This window comes from Rutidosis leptorrhynchoides, chromosome 4 (genome assembly GCF_046630445.1).
Source record: "Rutidosis leptorrhynchoides isolate AG116_Rl617_1_P2 chromosome 4, CSIRO_AGI_Rlap_v1, whole genome shotgun sequence".
Taxonomy (NCBI): domain Eukaryota; kingdom Viridiplantae; phylum Streptophyta; class Magnoliopsida; order Asterales; family Asteraceae; genus Rutidosis; species Rutidosis leptorrhynchoides.
In genome coordinates this window covers 163,261,827-163,269,060 of record NC_092336.1, presented here as the reverse complement: position 1 = coordinate 163,269,060, position 7,234 = coordinate 163,261,827, and the positions used below count along the sequence as shown (strand labels likewise).

Sequence of the window (7,234 nt, the reverse complement as noted above, 5' to 3'; positions counted from 1 at the left end):
AATCCCATAACCTGAGAGTTAGTAATTAAATTGGGATCCCCGTTTACTCGCGGGGAAACCCGATAACCTGACAGTTAGTAAGTAGATGAAAACTTGACGAGTATGAGTCTGGGTTTAAAACAAGGTTTCTTAATCGGGTTCGGGTCTAGAATTACCAGACCTGATCAAACCCGACCCGATGACATTCGTATTTAGTATTTACCTTGTCAGTCTTTTACGACTCCTTTTCTCCTAGGGCACTATCACCATTATCAGGCCACTTCATCGTAAAATATCCCAATGCCCTCTTTTTCCCATCTATGTGTTAATGTGTTATTCATCACCTTATGTTTTAATCGGATTTGCAGCGTTTCAGTTCGATTGTCTTACAGAGTTGCATGAGAGCACATGAGAACTTTATATGTCCTCTCGCGAGTCTTGAAGACCCTAAAGAAAATCGGAGTGTATTCTTCGAGATTCTTGGAAGCAAGTGCTAGAATCCCAAAATGCCCGAGTCCACCTTGTACTGTTGCACCCTTGATCCCACATAGGTCGTTCGCCAGATCTTGTGGTGGAAACCTATCCCAGTTTCCATCGTATCTCTCAACGTTACTCAAGCTTGAAAATGTAAAACGAACATCTACATCGCCTATTATGAAAATCAAGACTTTTAAATGGTTAATAATCTCCTATTGTATATGATTAATACGGTTATTGAAAAGCTAAAGTACAAACTTGAGCAGCAGTAATTCCTTTAGTTTCCTTGGTATGTCCTTTTTTTAGCTTCACATTACTTACAATCTTCTTCTTACTCCTTAAGGTATTTAGTTCTTGAATTGGCCATTGCAGCAATTGCTTCCCACTAGGGTCCAACCAAACCATGCGTGGTATCGACTACAAAGGTTAAAATTTACATCAGATTTGATATTACATCTGGTTCAAGTTTCATGAGTGATACTTGGGGTTTGCCTCTAAAAAAAAAAAAAAATTAGAATAAGGTTCAAAAATACTTTAAAATCTAGATTATGTTTGCGTCCATATGACTCTAATAAGAATGAATAGATTCGATACCTAAATTCCTGCGCATCCCTTTGCAACATCTTCTTCACTCGTACTTGACTCGTTGGTCCAACCCCACAAAATCCTTCGTTTCTTTACAGGGTCGAAAAATGTTTTGGACGCATAAAAGTTCCCGTAGTCATATCTTAGCCTGGCCCAACCATCAACAAACGTGTTATATGGTAGGTACTGATCATTCTCCACATCATACTTACCGATCGTGTAATACTCATTTCTCTTCTGATCAAGGCTCACCTTGAAAACATATTTTGTGTCCTTTCCCAACGCTGAAGTGTCCAGCCCCTTTTTACGACCATGAGATGATACCGGATAAAAGTCAGGACATTCCCACATACCAGAATATGACTTTTCGTGAAACGGCTGTCTTACATGGGCCCACTTGACAAAATCTTTGCTTTTTGTACAAATAAGAGATGCCTCGATCGTAGTGTACACTACCAACCAACATTTTCCAACTCCCGTTATTGAACCAAGCAGTAGTCGGGTCACTAAAAGATGAAACATTCTCTAGTGTGGGCTTTAGAATTGGATTGTTTTTGTGCTTGACCCAATCTTGAAGATAAGGATCTGAATAATTAGCTGGTATCGCGTAGTTTTGGACTTGGTAACCAGGGTCGTGCTTCAGGTTTATCACTCCAGTATACAGTATGACTGGTTTGTCTCCTGGGAGAATTGTGGATGACAGGGACCAACTGTGACAACCCGGAAATTTTCGACCAAATTTAAACTTTATCCTTACATTATTCCGACACGATAAGCAAAGTTTGTTAAGATAAATCTCAAGAATTTTAAACTGTGCTCATATATTCATTTAACCTCGACCAAATTCCAACGATTCACGAACCATTAAATGAACGAATATGATTATAAATGTATATGTGTATATATTATAACTTGAAAACATTAACAAAGTATTAGGTATAATACTTTACATGAACGTATTTGGTTCAATATATTTATCGATAGAATTAGAAGTTAATATCAAGTGATTGATTTATCAGATACATTGTATGATTACGAGTCTCTGTTGAGAGGTCCACTTTGATTTAGGAAACCTTTCCTTTTAACGGTATTCGGAATATTTAGTAAAGTAATTTACATGTAAGAACAAATGTGTCAATTGACGAAGGTTAGACAAAAGTTAGTGGAGAACTAGATTTCATAATATTCGACTGACATATTTTCAAACGTAAGAAAACGATTTCAAAAACTGAATTATTGTAATCTGTTATTTATAAATGAAAAATTGATTATATAGAATTAGCAGAATTTAAGCTTTATATTATAAAGGTATATATATAGTGTTCCTTAAACGAAAACGTTTTCGATATAATAAACTTTTATTATTAAGAACGTATTATGACATAACAACTTCTACTATTATAACCTTTGTAATAAAATGATTTTGAATATAAAATAATTTGATTATTAAAATGTCTTTGTGAACATTTGTATATAAATGAATTATATCAATCTTAAACTTTAAAATACAAATGTTATGAAATAATATTTCTTATTATTTAAACGATTTCAAAATATATAAGTTTTGAATATCATTAGTTTTGAAAAACTATATATTATATATTGTTAAATAAATATTCCAAATTTATATTTCGAAATGAAAATATAAATATATATATATATATATATATATATATATATATATATATATATATATATATATATATATATATTAACTTAGTCATAAAACGTTTCGATAATATGTATATATAACGAGACGATGATTTATAGAAGCAAATGACCATAACACTCATATACATAAGTTACATTTATTGTAAGATAAATTATCGATGTATGAATCTAATTTTTGATAACGGTACACATCGCGAAACGCAAAGTGTTAGTTTCCTCAGCGTACGAAACGTCATTCGAAAAACCGGAAGCGGGATATGAGTCGAGTGACAATGTACGAGGCATTGGAGCTAAAATTATAGGTTAACTATGCACGTAAATATTATATAATATATAATTAATTATATAGATTATTAATTAAATTAATTAATTAATTATAATTATTATTATATGGGTGTCGACAGGATGGTTACAAAGAGTGTGAGCTGTTTTTAGCACCCATGCACTTGCATGGTTTTAACACTCAAACCTCATGCAATTGCATGGTGAGGTTAGGTGGGATACATCCTTTAAAGTTTGATCGAGTTCGCGTTTTCTGATTCATAAATTCAATCTCTCTATCTATCTACTCCGTAAATATTTATTATTTATATTATTATTATTATTAAACTTTTATTATTTAGATTAATATTATTATTAGTAGTATTAATATTATTATTAGTTTATACATAAAATACTACGACGGAGTCATGAGCGGGTTATTTCAAAAACGGATTTTTATGAGCGGGATAGAGCTAAGGGAATTATGGGTTATAGCTATGAAGGTTATGGGTATGGTTCAGGTGCATGCTCGTGAGGTCAGACTAGTGTTTATCATCTCCGTCGCGTCTACGTACTTTCCTGCAATATTGAATCTCAATATTCATACGTGGGCACTCATAACTTAACTTTTATATATTAATAGTGTATCCTTGACTAGTGCTCAAGTATATAGGATTATGCATGCTTGTACACTTAATATTGTCATTAAATAGTTTACGACAGATTATGAATTAGCTACATATGCGGTTGAGATAAGGTATATGATATGCATGTCGTTGGAAAGCTAGCGAAAAATTAAGAACTTTTCATTTAGAACTCAAATGGTTTCGATGAACAGATTAGAAGTTATAGTTAACTGAAATTTCGTATTATTGTTAAAATGATTATTATTACTATCGTCGTTATTATCGCTGTTATTATCATTATCTAATAATTATAATTATTATTATTATGATTATTATTATTATTATTATTATTATTATTATTATTATTATTATTATTATTATTATTATTATCATTATTAGTATATGTATCATGATGAAATAAAAATATTGTAAGTTATTTATTAATAAATGAATTATATTATTTACTCTAATAAAATTTTTTAAAGATACTTAAATATATAAAATGACTATATTTAAACTATATAATAATCATGTATAAATTTTGAAAGTCAGTTTGGTCAAGATAACTTTTGTTGACTTTTGCATATTAGTCTCGAACATTAGGATTGTGGAACACTATGACTTGACCTAAATTGTTAGACAAATATTGACCAACATATAAATATATATAATTAATTTAGGTTCGTGAATCCGAGGCCAACCTTGCACTTTTTCAATGCCATCATACACTTAATTACTACGAAATACAATATGTGAGTTTCATTTGCTCCCTTTTTAATTGCTTTTGCAATCTATATTTTTGGGCTGAGAATACATGCACTTTATTTTAAACGCAATGGATACATGTACATACTTAATTCTACACTGAGTTTGAACCGCAAATCCCTTAACTTTGGTAACTAGTAGCTGCCAGTATATAGGATGTGAACTGGTGGGCGCGAATAATAGTATATGGATCCATAGGGCTTGACATCCCCGTCCGAGCTAGAGCGCTAGCCTTTTAACGGACGTATATTATTTGAGTTTATGACACGTTATTTTGCGTGTATTAAAACGAATAGGGTAATTATCATTATAACGTTAAAGTTTAGTTACCAGGGTGCTCTGTTATGTAGAATCTTTTGATAAACGTTTCGGATGAAACAACTGAAATCTTGTGATCCACCTTTATATACAGATTATGCGCAAAATTAAAACTATGAACTCACCAACCTTTGTGTTGACACTTTTAAGCATGTTTATTCTCAGGTTCCTAGAAGTCTTCCGCTGTATGCTTATACGTTATACAAGCTATGTGCATGGAGTCATACATGCTTTATTCGAGAAAACTTTGCATTCACAAAATCATCACCATGTATCTTATTTGACTGTATTGTCAATGGATGTATTGTTAAAAACTATTATATACGGTGATTGTCTATACATAGAAACCATCAGATGTCGAACACATTGGATTTATATATTCATTTATGGTGTGCCTTTTTAAAAGAATGCAATGTTTACAAAACGTATCATATAGAGGTCAAAACCTCACTATGAAATCAAGGAATGATGTATTCATTCAAAGGGATTTGGACGGGTCATCACAGTTGGTATCAGAGCTTGAGGTCATAGGGAACCAGAAATTGCATTAGTGTATTTAACTGGTAATTGTTAGGATGCATTAGTGAGTCTGGACTATGACTGTATATGTTTTTACTGAGTCTTACTTATCATTTATTTTCAGAAATTACCTGGTTATCATTTCTAAGTCTAGACACATCTTATTGCATTTACTGCATAGATAGTGTACTGACAAAATTCATATCTTAGCATATCTGTTACTGTAACTTTTCCTGACATCTTTCGAAAATTTCTCCATAATTTACGGTATTTTAGTATTATATATACATATGTAAATTATGTATTAAAGAGTACCAATCTAAATTCTATAAAATATTTCATAACAAAAATCATCTCTCTAATTATACAAGATGGATCCCGTATCTAGTTCAAATTCCTTAAACTCCGACAGCTATTCCGATATGTATATTCACCTGAACTCCGAAGACAGTGTAACCGGAATGGATCACCTATTCTGGATGAATTGGGGATTGGTTCGTAGCTTACTTAATCATTGGAGACAAGAAGAAGGCGATCTCTTCCATCCACCACATTGCCCTCTTGGCGAAGAACCTGAAGCACTTACCGGCGAACCTGTTCGTAATACCATTTTCTCTCTCATCTCTAGAGTATCTCATCATGATTATATACTCTCTCAAATTCTGGATCTTATTCATCCGCTCGTCCGAACCGCCAATCATCCCGGTGTAGTAGAAGAAGTCAACGAGCTTCGCTCTCGAGTATTGGCTTTGGAGAATATGATGCGGAACTTACAAGCATCACAAGCCCCACAACCACCAACTTCACCACCAACATCAACACCAACAGTAGCATTACCACCACCAACAACATTCACACCGCAAGCCTCAACATCATAATCTGTACCTCGAACATCAACTTCTTACACACCATAGATACCAAAGGGTACCAACAACAATAACCGATGAAGTATTGATTCATAACTTCATTGGAGAAATATTCTGCGGTGATTATGTAATCTCTAAAGTCTTAGATATTATCTATTCTAGCTGTAACTGTAAATCAGATGAGTGGACCGAAATGATAGAAGGAAGAGTAGAAACCCTGATCAGAATGGTGCACGATTTACAAATTAGACTTGTTTTATCAGCAGCATCAACAGTACCGTCAGTATCACCAACACCGGCAAAACCTGTAGCACTACAAGTTCCGCCAATTTCATAATCACCAACATCATCACAAATCAACAACGCGTATATTGTATCAACGAGTTACGAAGTATTAACTCATTTCCCGGAAGAAATTATATGTATATTTAATATATATGAATTTTGAAATCAAAATAAATCTTTTTGTACCAAGCTATTATGTGTGAATCATAACTGATAGGTACTACTCTGTTAGTTCATATTACTAATATGCAATGATGTACATCATTCATTAACGATATAACCATCGTTAACTACAATCTTTGTTTCAAATTTAATAAATTCCTTTTCATAATAAACTAAGTGTATTATTCAATTACACGTTTGATTTTACACTTTCATTTTCGATGTACTCGAAACGTTCTAGAAAACATCATTTGTACCTTGCGAAGTTAGCAAGAGTTCCATAAGCACCAACATGATTCACCGAGGAAATATCAATAATAATGAATAACGAAGTATTGATTCATAATTTCATTTACGTTGAAGAGATAATCCACGAAGGTTACGAAATTTCTAAAGTTTTAGAGATTATTCATTTCTAGTTCCAGCTGAAAATTTAATGAGCTTAATATGATATTAACTCATTAAATCTGTATTACATTTGAAGAAAATACACATACTAATATTTTCATAAAAATTGTGATAAAATTCTCTTGTACAAAATATTATTTGTGAAACTTTTAACGGGTAGGTAATACCCAAAAGATATATAAATTCACAAATAATATGTTACATTCTTCGAATCTGATTCAGCAATCATCAACTATATTCACTACTTTTACAACAATATACATTCTTTCATAGAAATCAAAACAACCATTCGCATCCAAATTTGATTACATA

The 7,234-nt window shown here is 32.3% G+C and overlaps 1 pseudogene; it reads right to left on the bottom strand.

Moving 5' to 3' along the window:
- Positions 1-365: 365 nt before the first annotated feature.
- LOC139841176 (beta-fructofuranosidase, insoluble isoenzyme 2-like) overlaps positions 366-7,234 on the bottom strand; it is a 66,344-nt pseudogene continuing 59,475 nt past the window's right edge.